The sequence below is a fragment of the Salvelinus namaycush genome, chromosome 31 (assembly GCF_016432855.1).
Source record: "Salvelinus namaycush isolate Seneca chromosome 31, SaNama_1.0, whole genome shotgun sequence".
Taxonomy (NCBI): domain Eukaryota; kingdom Metazoa; phylum Chordata; class Actinopteri; order Salmoniformes; family Salmonidae; genus Salvelinus; species Salvelinus namaycush.
Genome location: NC_052337.1, coordinates 5,725,220 through 5,738,072, shown reverse-complemented (window position 1 = coordinate 5,738,072; position 12,853 = coordinate 5,725,220).

Genomic DNA, 12,853 nt, shown 5'->3' with positions numbered 1-12,853 from the left:
CCAAAAGAGACACTGGCGGAGTTACTTAGTTTTTAATTTAATTTTTTTTGTTTTTTACTTTAGTTTTCTTGATTTGGTTTGGTTTTTGACCTTATGGTCCACTTAGGAGCCTACAACAAGTCACAGTAAAACATGAACATTTTTAACCATAACATTTTTTACACTTTTTTTGTATACAATCTACATTAACAATCTAAATGGACCAAAAAGAGACAATGGAAAAAACTGTCAATGGCAATGTGAGAAAATTATGGTAACTAGTCTGGCCCTAATTCAGGTTAATTTATTTTATTTTATTGTGAACCAGGCCAGGATCAGCCAGTGGCGGCTTCCCGCATGTGCGATTATTTTGCAGTCTGGACGTGGAGGGGTGAACATCTCCTGCTCTGACTGCAGCTGGGAGGGACTGCTGCGTGAGGACTGGGCCGCCTGTGAGTGCTTTGGGACGTGGGCGGGGCCCACGGTAACATCCGCTGCTCGTTGAGAAGAGTAAGAATGATACGTGCTTTCATGTCAGAGTCTCCAATAACACCAGAAAAAGTCGCTAGATTTGTCGCTTGTCGCTTTTTTGAAAATGTGTTGCTAGAGGGGTCTGAATACTCTCTAAATATAGAGACAAAGTCGCTAAGTTGGCAACACTGAGGCGATGACCTTTCAATTGCAACAACAGGAAGTATTTCTGAGCATGTCTTTTAGAAAGGACTCACAGAACTTGTTTTTTCCACTCACAGCAGTTCCCCAGCATTAGTTATAAAGATGAATATGTTAACCAAATGAAAGTGCCTTGAGGTGACTGGGACAGGCAATGTAACAACGTTTTTGTAAAACATGCGCCTTAAATCGTATCATAATAACATTTTTTTTGTAAAGCTAACTTTAATAATTGGTTTCTCTCTTTTCATTATATGATATCAGTAACATCCTAACGGTTGTGGATGTAATGGATGTTGATGTATCATGGATATTGATGGATAATGGATATTGATGTATCATGCATAATGGATGTTGCTGTATCATGGATATTGATGTGCACGTATATTGTCTAAATTGCATATTTTGTTACAATATTTCAGAAAGATAGTAATACAAAAAATAATTACATTCAACTGGTAAAGGTTAATTTTGATATCTAAAAATATATATATAATGTTGGATAAGTGTTTCACGTCTCAGTTAACCACATCATAATGATGTAGCAATTGGCAAGTTCCTATGCTTAGACATGGCTGACGCCTGACAGATCTGACAACGCCTGGATAGGTATTTTAGGTATCAGCTAACCACGTCATATGTTATAGCAATTTGTCAGTCGATGACACAGTTGATGACGTGGCATGCGACCATTGGTTGTCGCCTCGCATTAGCTGTGGAACACGCCCAATCTGATGCCCGACTGCACAGATGATGATGTAGCACGCAGCCATTGGTTGCCGTGTGCAGCTTGACTGCAATAAAACCGTCCTGGAAAGTGGCCACTGTGTATCAGGGAGCTGGCCTGTGGTCTAACTGTTGCCATCAGCTTACTGCAGTGACACGACTCAGCAACGAACAACCAACTGACATTTAAATCACAGACTAGCCCTCCAATAAAATCACACCCTCAACCAAATATAGTTACTTTGGTGGCCAATCTCATGAGCAAGTGGGTGGTTAGGAATGTGACAACACCTGTCAAACCAGTTTCACCTATTGTTCTCCTAAGTGTGAGACTCATCTGGCCACTTCCTCAGACACAGACATAGCCACGGGAAACAGTGGTGCTGAGGGTGCGGCAGCACCGCCTGAAAAATCACAATATAAAAATATATATCACAAAAGTAGTGCACTGGGCCTTAGGCCTGTATTAGTGGACTGATATAGCCCTCTGCAGTGCTGGGCCTTTAATAGGCCTGTATTAGTGGACTGATATAGCCCTCTGCAGTGCTGGGCCTTTAATAGTCCTGTATTAGTGGACTGATATAGCACTCTGCAGTGCTGGGCCTTTAATAGGCCTGTATTAGTGGACTGATATAGCCCTCTGCAGTGCTGGGCCTTTAATAGGCCTGTATTAGTGGACTGATATAGCCCTCTGCAGTGCTGGGCCTTTAATAGGCCTGTATTAGTGGACTGATATAGCCCTCTGCAGTGCTGGGTCTTTAATAGTCCTGTATTAGTGGACTGATATAGAGCCGTCTGCAGTGCTGGGTCTTTAATAGTCCTGTATTAGTGGACTGATATAGAGCCGTCTGCAGTGCTGGGTCTTTAATAGTCCTGTATTAGTGGACTGATATAGAGCTGTCTGCAGTGCTGGGTCTTTAATAGTCCTGTATTAGTGGACTGATATAGAGCCATCTGCAGTGGGTCTTTAATAGTCCTGTATTAGTGGACTGATATAGAGCCGTCTGCAGTGCTGGGTCTTTAATAGTCCTGTATTAGTGGACTGATATAGCCCTCTGCAGCATGGGCAAAACCTTTTTCCCCAAAAAGTGCCTTCCTTTAGGAATAAACAACGAGCCAGAGATCTTTCAGAGGGAGATGAGCAAGCTCCTGAGAGGACACGAAGGCACAGTCGTCGTGATGGATTACATGCTGGTCTACGGTGCAAATAAGGAAGAATGTGATAGGAATCTGAGCAAAGTACAGACCATCAAAGAGTCAGGACTAAAGCTGAACAAAGACAAGTGCCACTGTGGGAAGTCGGAGATCCTGTACTTGGATGAGATAAAGCCGGATGAGATAAATCCGGATGACAGCATTGTGAAAGCCGTCTCCGAGATGCCCAGTCCAACAAACATCACTGAGCTTCACCAAATACTGGGACTGGTGAACTACTTGGGGAAATTCTTTCCGGGCCTGTCATCAGTGCTACACCCCATCACTGAGCTGTAGAAAAAAGAGACAGAGTGGATGTGGGGAAACTCACAGAAGCAGGCCTTCCACAAGGTCAAGGCTATGTTAGTGTCAACAAACGTATTAGCATACTACGACGCCGGCAGGCAAACCAACTGTGGTCAGTGCGGACGTAAGCAGCTATGGCCTCGGAGCTACCCTCCTACAGGAACAAGAGGGTGGCGAGCTCCGTCCTGTTGCATTTTGTTCACGTTCACTAACAGATACGTGCAAATTGAAAAAGAGTGCCTGGCAGGTGGGCATGTGAACGGTTTGACTGCTACCTGCAGGGCAGCTTTGTTTTACAGACAGACCATAAGTCACTCGTTCCATTGAGCAACACGTACGACCTGGACAAAGCACAACTCATGTGTCAGCGACTGCTCATGCGCCTCAGACGTTTCAAAGTGAAAGCAGTGTTTCTTAGGAAGCAGTTAGTGGTGGATGACACACTGTCAAGAAACCCATTGAAAGTAAACACGTCAGACACAGAAGAAGAAGTCAAAGCATATGTGGAAGCTGTGGGGGAGAGCAGACCAGTGTCTGCACACAGGCTGGATGACATCAGAGATCGACACGCAATGATGCACACCTCCAAATGGTCATTGGCTACATCTGAAAAGGCTGGTCTCAGAGAATGGCGCAGCTACCCTACACGCTACAGGGATACCACACACATCTATCAGAGCGGGACGGACTTGTGCTATATCAAGACAGGATTATCATCCCAGCTTCACAGAGATAAGTTCTACAACAGATACATAAAGGTCACATGAGGCTGACAAAGGGCAAAGAAAGAGCCAAGATGTCGGTGTGGTAGCCGGGCATCAGCACCCACATCGTGAGAAAAATGATGCACGTCATGCAGGTTCTGTACAGAGAACAAACCAACTCAGAAGAGAGAACCCCTTGTCATGACACCTTTACCTAAGGGTCCGTGGCAGAAGATCGCAGCTGACCTGTGTGAGCTAGAGGGCAAGAAATACCTCCTAGTGGTGGACTACTATTGTAGGGACATAGAAATAGCTCACCTGCCCACTACCACCAGCCAGCAGGTCATCACCCGCCTCAAAGGTATGTTTGTAAGATGGGGGATACCTACTGAGCTCGTTAGCGACAACGCTACTCAGTTTGTCTGCATTGAGTTCAAGGAGTTCAGATAGTATGGTTTGGCTCATACCACCTCCGGTCCCCATTGCCCGCAGGCAAATGGAGCAGCGGCGAGTGCTGTACAGACAGCTAATGTGAATTCTTAAACAACCGAACCACGCCCCCATCAGCGCAACAGGAGCAAGCACAGCACCACTCATGACTGGACGTCAGATCCGGACGTTGGTCCCCGTGCTGGATGGAAATATACAACCAAAACTTATCAGCCACAACAGTGTTAAACAGAAGGACCAGAAAGCCAAACAAGCTTACCAGTTCTTCTATATCAGGAGGCATTCAGTGCGCCCCCTACCGTTATTACACCCTGAACACAGTGTCAGAGTCAAGCTGGACGGAGAGAAAGGATGGAAAACACCAGCAGTTGTCATCAGCAAATCTCAAGAGCCGAGATCCTACGTTGTGGAAACTGAACACGGCACCATCGCTCGGAAAAACAGGCGACATCGTCAGGCTTTTCTAGAGTCACCTTCTCCAGAGAGACAGCAGCAGATCAACGAAAGAGCCATCCAGTCTACCAGGCCCCGCCTGTGAGCCATCCAGTCTACCAGGCCCCGCCTGTGAGCCATCCAGTCTACCAGGCCCCGCCTGTGAGCCAGCCAGTCTACCAGGCCCCGCCTGTGAGCCAGCCAGTCTACCAGGCCCCGCCTGTGAGCCAGCCAGTCTACCAGGCCCCGCCTGTGAGCCAGCCAGTCTACCAGGCACCGCCTGTGAGCCAGCCAGTCTATCAGGCCCCGCCTGTGAGCCAGCCAGTCTACCAGGCCCCGCCTGTGAGCCATCCAGTCTACCAGGCCCCGCCTGTGAGCCATCCAGTCTACCAGGCCCCGCCTGTGAGCCATCCAGTCTACCAGGCCCCGCCTGTGAGCCAGCCAACTCTCATCCCCTCACCCAGTCCACCACCTCAGCCAGCCTCACCACAACTAGTGAGAATGACCTCCAGAGGTCGAGAGGTAAAACTACCACTGAGGTTCAGAGACACCCGAGAAAAAATAAACTGTTTCAGGGCAGAATAATCCTTATGTTGCTGTGGACAAAGGGCTGTCTACCCCCATGTCCTAGTTGACACAGTTATGTGTATTGTCGATGTTAAAGAAAAACAAAACTTATGTTACTGAAAAAATATGTGATTGAAATACAAATAGTTTGTATTGAAACGGTCCACAGGGTGAATATTTGTATTAGGTACAGAGGATGTTACAGTTTATTTATCTCAGAAAAGGGGAGATGTATTGATGTCTGAAAGATATCTCCGTAATTGATTGGTTATGCGTGTCATCGTCATAACCGGATATGACTAACCTAGCAATGAGGACTAGCAGATAGTAGCTTGTGGACTGCATGTTAATTGTCTGATTTTAAGAGTTACTAAACATAACTAAGCCGGATAATTCACTGCCGGGTCTCCATCATGACAATTGGGAAGTCAGATAAAGCATTTAAATTGAAAACTGTGAAAATAATAGAATCCTTCTCATTACACCACGTGCTTAATTACTTCATTTTTGTTTTGCGATGACTTCGCCGTGGGGTTGAACGGGCACCTGGCTCACACCCGGGAGGCAGCCCGGGTCCTAAACAAACGCAATCGAATTTCAGCTGGTGCAAAACCCACCTACAGGGGCAAGACTAATCAAACCCCTCATTGCCTCCTGGTTTCCACCAATCAGCATGCCAGAATGTACATTTGGACTCTGACCCCTTCCACTCTATCAAATTACACCCATTGATGCTCGCCATCTTTGATTTGATTTGGTCCTTAGCCGTTTCTTGTGTGTGGGGTACAACCGTTGTTTACAACTGTAGCAGTGTAGCTAAGCCTAACCCTTTTGCTAACCTGCCACGCTAATTCACATAACCTGCCACATTAATTATCTTAGCCTGTTATGTAAACAAATCCCCTGTGTCGAGAAACCATTAGTCTCATAAAACCGGGACTGACCGATGGCAGGTATCAATGGGCGTTTCCTGATATCACACCGACTGACCCGCATGATGGCTGGAGTGAGGAAACCTACTCCATCTTCCCTGAGTACCAGACTCTTTAGCTAACATTCCACTCCATCTCCCCTGAGTACCAGACTCTTTAGCTAACATTCCACTCCATCTCCCCTGAGTACCAGACTCTTTAGCTAACATCCCACTCCATCTCCCCTGAGTACCAGACTCTTTAGCTAACATCCCACTCCATCTCCCCTGAGTACCAGACTCTTTAGCTAACATCCCACTCCATCTCCCCTGAGTACCAGACTCTTTAGCTAACATTCCACTCCATCTCCCCTGAGTACCAGACTCTTTAGCTAACATTCCACTCCATCTCCCCTGAGTACCAGACTCTTTAGCTAACATTCCATTCCAGCAATCACAACCTTCAATATGCAGCCGGATTTATGACGCAATTGCTGAATGGTAGTTGGAAGCAACATTCATATTTTACATGACAACGTTATGTAACATGGGGGGTGTGCAAAAAATTTGGCACAATTTAGAATTCTAATTTTAAGAACAACAAACAATACCGTTACCGCATGCTGTGGTAATTCCCTTGTGAGAAGACAGTGTCAATGCAAGATCAGGTTGTTCAAAGTGGCTAGTGAGGACTCCATAATGAGAGAGAAATAATGATACAGAAAATATTAGCCTGCAAGATTCAATCGAGCTACGTTTACTTAAGTTGCATCCCATTAATGAGTTGAAAGAAATGCAAAACTGGCACCTGTCGTCATTCCTCGCACATACAGTATGCTGATCATCATGACTTTCATGATTTTCACAATTTGTTATGCTCATTTCAGTTTGGCCTATGTTATTTGTCCCTCCTCTCTTATTAAGCAATGGAGTCCAGACAGGCTGCTTTAGGAAACTTTCTGAATGGACATAGAGAATTAGTGAACTCACACACACACACACACACACACACACACACACACACACCCTAAAAGGACCTGTTGTAGAAATTACTACCAGGGATACCTGAAGTCAATATTAAATGAATAATTCTTTATTATCAGCAAGTTCCAACAAACTTAAGGTCTGTCAGGAGCTCTCTGGGGGCAGTCCTGTTAGTTCTCTTATATACGGCTATTGTAAAAAAGTAATAGAAGCATGATTTACACTATTCATCATTAACTTTGGTTCCTGCACGTGACTGACCAAAACCTCATGAGGCTTCTTCTCTCCAAGCTGAGATCTTGAAACTGAGATACCCCCCCTTTTGTTCTCAAAGCAATTTCATGGGCGTACTGCCAGATTGCTTATACTGATAGTGAGAATTCCTCCCAGGCACAATCAATCAATCACTTGCATGAACCCAGTCGAATTGGTTATTAGAAAAGCAGCATTTATGCTAAACATACGATCTGTGTACAATCTGATACACACAAACGTAAAATGTTCCCTCACAGACCCATCAATCAAAGCCACCAGTGCACCTCAGTCACACACAAATCACATTTCTCCTTTCTTAAACACATATTCAAAACCTATAGGCTCACCTTCAAATCTTGCCTGTAGTCTATCAGAAAGTAGGCCTAGGCTACATTATAGCATAATGCTGAAATAATGTTGCCTATCAAATTCATTGACAAGGAAAGTTTGAAGGGGGAGAGAGACAGCTATATTATTACTAGATGTTGGTTATGTAATTAGTATCCAAGCATGTGCCTTATTTGTCTAAACAGCCCCCTGTAGGCCTAATAAAAAAAATGTAATTCATTGAATCTTATGACGGAAGGCTGGTGATTTTTTTAAATTTATTTTAGGCGTGAAGATATTTCAACATGTCTAGACGATAAAAAGCTACAATGATCACTCATGCGTGGCTGCCAAATGTACAGGTTTCCCCATAGGTCTAATATTTAAACTGAGGAAATGTGATCATTATTTTAGCGATCCGCATTAGACGTTCCTCCTAATGAAAAGTCCCCCCATCCTGTTGATATGAACTGCTGGACAGGGCACTTACACTTGATATGCGTTTATGGATGAGAAAGTGAATTTGCCATTTCCAAAAATTACCTCAGTGGGGAATGGTGATTCCCTGCTTTGCGATCTGTTGCCTACGTCAACAGCCAGGGTTTCATTAAATAGGCCTAGGCACTTTACTTCTTCATTGCACATTTAATTAAACTGAAGCATTTGGCGACATTCAACTTTAATTCATTGGCACAAAACATGCGATAGACAAAAAATATTTCTCCAAAATTGACTCGCCTAAATCCACTGTAGTAGGCTAGCATACAAATGGTGGCTTAATAGCCCAGCGAATTAATTAACTTCTAATTTACACATCGGTGTTCAACTTTCCCTTCTTGCGGAATTCATGCATCTCCGCTGGCATCTCCACTGGCCTCTCTCCCTCTTCACCATTAGTTTAGTAGAAGAAGAAAGGCCCCGGGGTGCGGTCTGCAATTACACCATATTCAGTCTACAATTACACCATATTAGATGAAGATGCAAATTTGGCTGCCGACCAAAGTTATCAGTGTGTATTCTAGAAGTGCATCTGCAATGTAAATTGGTGGCTTATATTTTATGGGATTGTTTAGTATAATTACTGCTTGCTTCTGAGACTTTGCTAGAGATAGTTATCTTGTTACATCTGTAATTTATTTGTTCTGTTAGCTGGTAGAATTGTTTACCTGTTGAGTAAGATGTACTCTTACTCCTCTTAAGGATCGGACCCTTTTTTTCAATTTCCACCTAAAATGACATACCCAAATCTAACTGCCTGTAGCTCAGGACGTGAAGCAAGGATATGCATATTATTGATACCAATTGAAAGGAAACACTTTGAAGTTTGTGGAAATGTGAAATTAATGTAGGAGAATATAACACATTAGATCTGGTAAAAGATAATACAAACAAAAAAAACGTGTTTTATTTTTTTGCATATTTGAAATGCAAGAGAGAGGCCAGATACTGATTAGGATTATAGTTGTAATTTAGATGTTGTCCACAAGATGGCAGTGAGTGTGCAAAGTTTCAGACTGATCCAGTGACTCCACAATATTTTGTATCAAGCCTGCCAGGAGTTTGTCCAAATGTGCCGAATTGGTCAATTTATACATTTTCAAGTACATAACTATAGAGAACATACAAAAATGCTATGGTAATAAAAATTTAAGTTTACACACTCCCAGGAATGTCATACATGATGGATCATTAGCTTCCCAACAGAAAAGACACTAACCTTCACACATCTAGATGGCCGGGTGGGGTAGGTGTGGAGCCAGAGACAGCAAACTGTAGAACCCAGTTCCTACATATTAATATAAACATTTATTTTATCAAACAAAACTACGCTACAGTTTTTCTCTGGGACCCTCAGGATGACAAATCAGAGCAAGATTACTGAATGTAAGTACATTATATACCTTCAGAGGTGAATGTATAAAACTAGTTGCTGTGATAAAAATGTGTTGTTGTTGTGCACTATCCTCAAACAATAGCATGGTATTTTTTCGCTGTAATACCTACTGTAAATTGGACACTGCAGTTAAGATTAACAATAATTTAAGCTTTCTGCCCAAATAACACATGTCTATGTCCCGTAAAGTTGTCTGTTGTTTACAACATCATTCTAGTCACATTATCGCATATTGAGCAACAACTGTCCCGGTTTAGGGACACCGATCCCGTAGAGGTTTTAATAAGCTCCAATGATCTTATGTTATTTTTTAGAGTTAGACTGGCTCTAGCAGCCCAAAATAAATAAATCAAATACTCCATCTAAACGTGAATCGATTCTCAGTTGCAATAAGGTTCTAGAAACATAAAGCCCTTTACTATAATGTCACATCAAAATAACTTCACAAATGCTAAATATACACCTGTCTTCTGTAAAAATGCACTGTGACATGGAGATATGGCCATATGGGAACACTAAAACTAACCTTATAAACGTGTCTCAATTTAACCTTTAGTTATTTATTTATTATTATTTCTCGCTGATATGAAAGATAAGGACCTTTTTAAGCTCGCAAAACCATACTGAAATTGTTCATGTTCAGATTGAGCGTCAGGGTTCTTAACAAAACTCCCCCATACAGAAGACGCCTTCGTCCAATGACTCTTATGTGTAATGGAATGGAACTGAGATTTATGATCAAGGGCTATGTACAGACCTGATTGTATAGCTGCATTACCAGTGTTAATATGCGTGTTTATTTCCTTTCTTTCATAAAACTATGAAGTGTGTGTGTGTGTTTGGTAATGTGTGGTGGTGACAAAGAGCCAATGAAATTCTGGATATGGACACATCTGCCTTGTTCTTGCCAGATAGTGTGTAGTTAAGATTCTGACTCACTATCAGCATTGAGTACAGGCTATAATGAGTCAGAATCTTAACTATCAGCATTGAGTAGTGGGTGAGGGCATTCACAGCCAACCGGTCAGACAAGCTCCAGCTAGTCGTTTGTACACTGAATGAGAGTGACTAACAAAATCAGTGGGGCCCCCCAGTCGGTAATTCAATGATGATAGCTGGCTAGACTAATTTACCAATCTAAAAATGTTTGCTGACATGGGCTAATTAATTGAGTGTCCTGTCAGTGACTGACATAACAAAAGAAAAATAGCTGATGCACAACCAAATTTCAAAATTGAAAAACTGGGCCTTGGGGCCAAAGTCCAGAATTGCATGAAATTACAATCCATATTTGGATAGGTCTCTATATAACTCACCCAGTTATATATGTTACAACATTTCGTTTTTCAAAACTTTGTATCTGGATCAGAATTATGCAGATTCTGTAATCCTCTTCTTTGCTATCCAGGATCAGATCAATCTGGCTGTGTTTGAGACGGTTTTTAAGAAAATAATCGGTTAGGATCATTCTGATCCGGATATCACAGAGTCCGGATTTTCAGTGCTTTGAACAGGCCTACACCTTGCCATCTACTGGACAGGCTGTGGTACTACTGCTACACTGTCAAAGGGAAACAGATGAGTAAACTGCTGTACATGAATAAAGATACCTTGATTAAATATAATAGAGCCTGCATATCACTTATAAGTATTTTACACTTTTCAATAACAATCTACCACATACCTATACTGCAGTCAATTGAATATAATTAACCTTTGGTTTTCAGATGCTCACTTTCGTTACACAGAAATGTCTAGGTTGTAGTGCCACTCTGACTCCATCCTTCCAGTGGGATCGAGATAATCCAGATTTTTGGGATCAAAACTATCCTAATCACTACCTTTTTTGAGTTTTGAAAAAAGCAAGAACAATATTTAATCCTGATTTAAAGGTGAGATTGGGTGACCAAATCCTTATTCCTATCCGGAGAATCATAATCACATTTTTCAGTTTTGAAAATCCCAATTCTAACATTTAATCCTATCCTATTGGGGAAATCCTGCAGGTACCTTTGGAAAAACGGGCCCTGGAGATTGCAAAAACCAGGATGTCACCAAAGAACTGCAGTATCACATTATACCAATTGAGGTCACTCTTACCACATGAAAAATATGAAAAACAATACATTTTGTGAGGAAGCCACTGAACAGGGACATTTTCTAACCCTGTTACATATAGATACTTAAACAATATGAACATTAAAGGGAGGGTCGTTACTCGTTGGTTATTCTTTGATAAATTTGTAAACATTAAAGAGGACAAATATGCATCCTTGAAAAAGTAGGAAAAGATCCAATCAGAGAAACATAAAAACAAAGATGTAACTACAATTTAACTCACTAACATCTAAAAACCTAAGACTTATTGTTATGTGCAACCAACATTTACTGAAAGGTGTCAAGTTTTATTGGTTTTAGTTTTAACATGATCAATCAGAGCTTTTCTTTAACTACAAAAACCTAGCTCTCTCATTGCGGTAAAGCATATGAGTGACACCACCTGGTAAACTGTCACTGGTTTGGTTTCAGAGAAAATGATGATCAAGTACACTGGGTTCACTTACAGTGTTACAGTATGTTACTATTTCCCATTGTGAGAGCAATGGCAACCCCACAGCAAGCAAGCCATACTATAGAATAATTTTCAAAGACATGCATTCTTAAACGGTAATCTTAAAATGCACCATGCAGTCAGAACACTGTCCCAACATACAAGGAAAACTTCAAGCTATGAAATATTTTATGCACCGGTTGCTTGAGTACTTTACTTGGGAAACAAAGTTGTTGGTTGGGTCAGGACATTGAACACTTGCTTGGTGAGATAGGACCAATAAATATATATTGCTCTTTGACCAAGGCCTAAATAAGGACTCAGTTTTGACTGAATTTGGAAGCAATTTTTACCAACAAAATCTCCCAGATATGTCAAAGTCCCCTTTAGGAAAAATAAAGTTAGCCTATTCTTCCAACATATTGAATATTATTATTATTTTAGAATATCATGATTATATTTTATTCTGACTGTTGGGTTTATTGTAGGAAACATCTCAGTAGCCTAGCCACCAAGCACATGGTGTATATTTTAACTTCATTTTTTCCAAATATATTCTTTACCTTTTATTTAACTAGGCAAGTCAGTTAAGAACAAATTCTTATTTACAATGACGGCCTACCCCGGCCAAACAAGAATAGGTTGTATAAGTGTTCCTTTTAAAGCAAGAAAGAAAAGAGGAAAGTTCATGATCAATGGCAGGATGAGGAGATCCACCAATACCATGCACGTGAATACCCAGCCCCTGGTCGTCAAGGAGACACTTCAGCTTCCTCGCGGATTCGAGCCTGGAGGTCTCTGACTACCTCGCCAGCAGTCAGACGTGCTCCCTGATTGGTCCATACTCTCTCACCATACACCGTCATTCACTCACCCCATTGAACCGCTTCGACTGCTGCGGC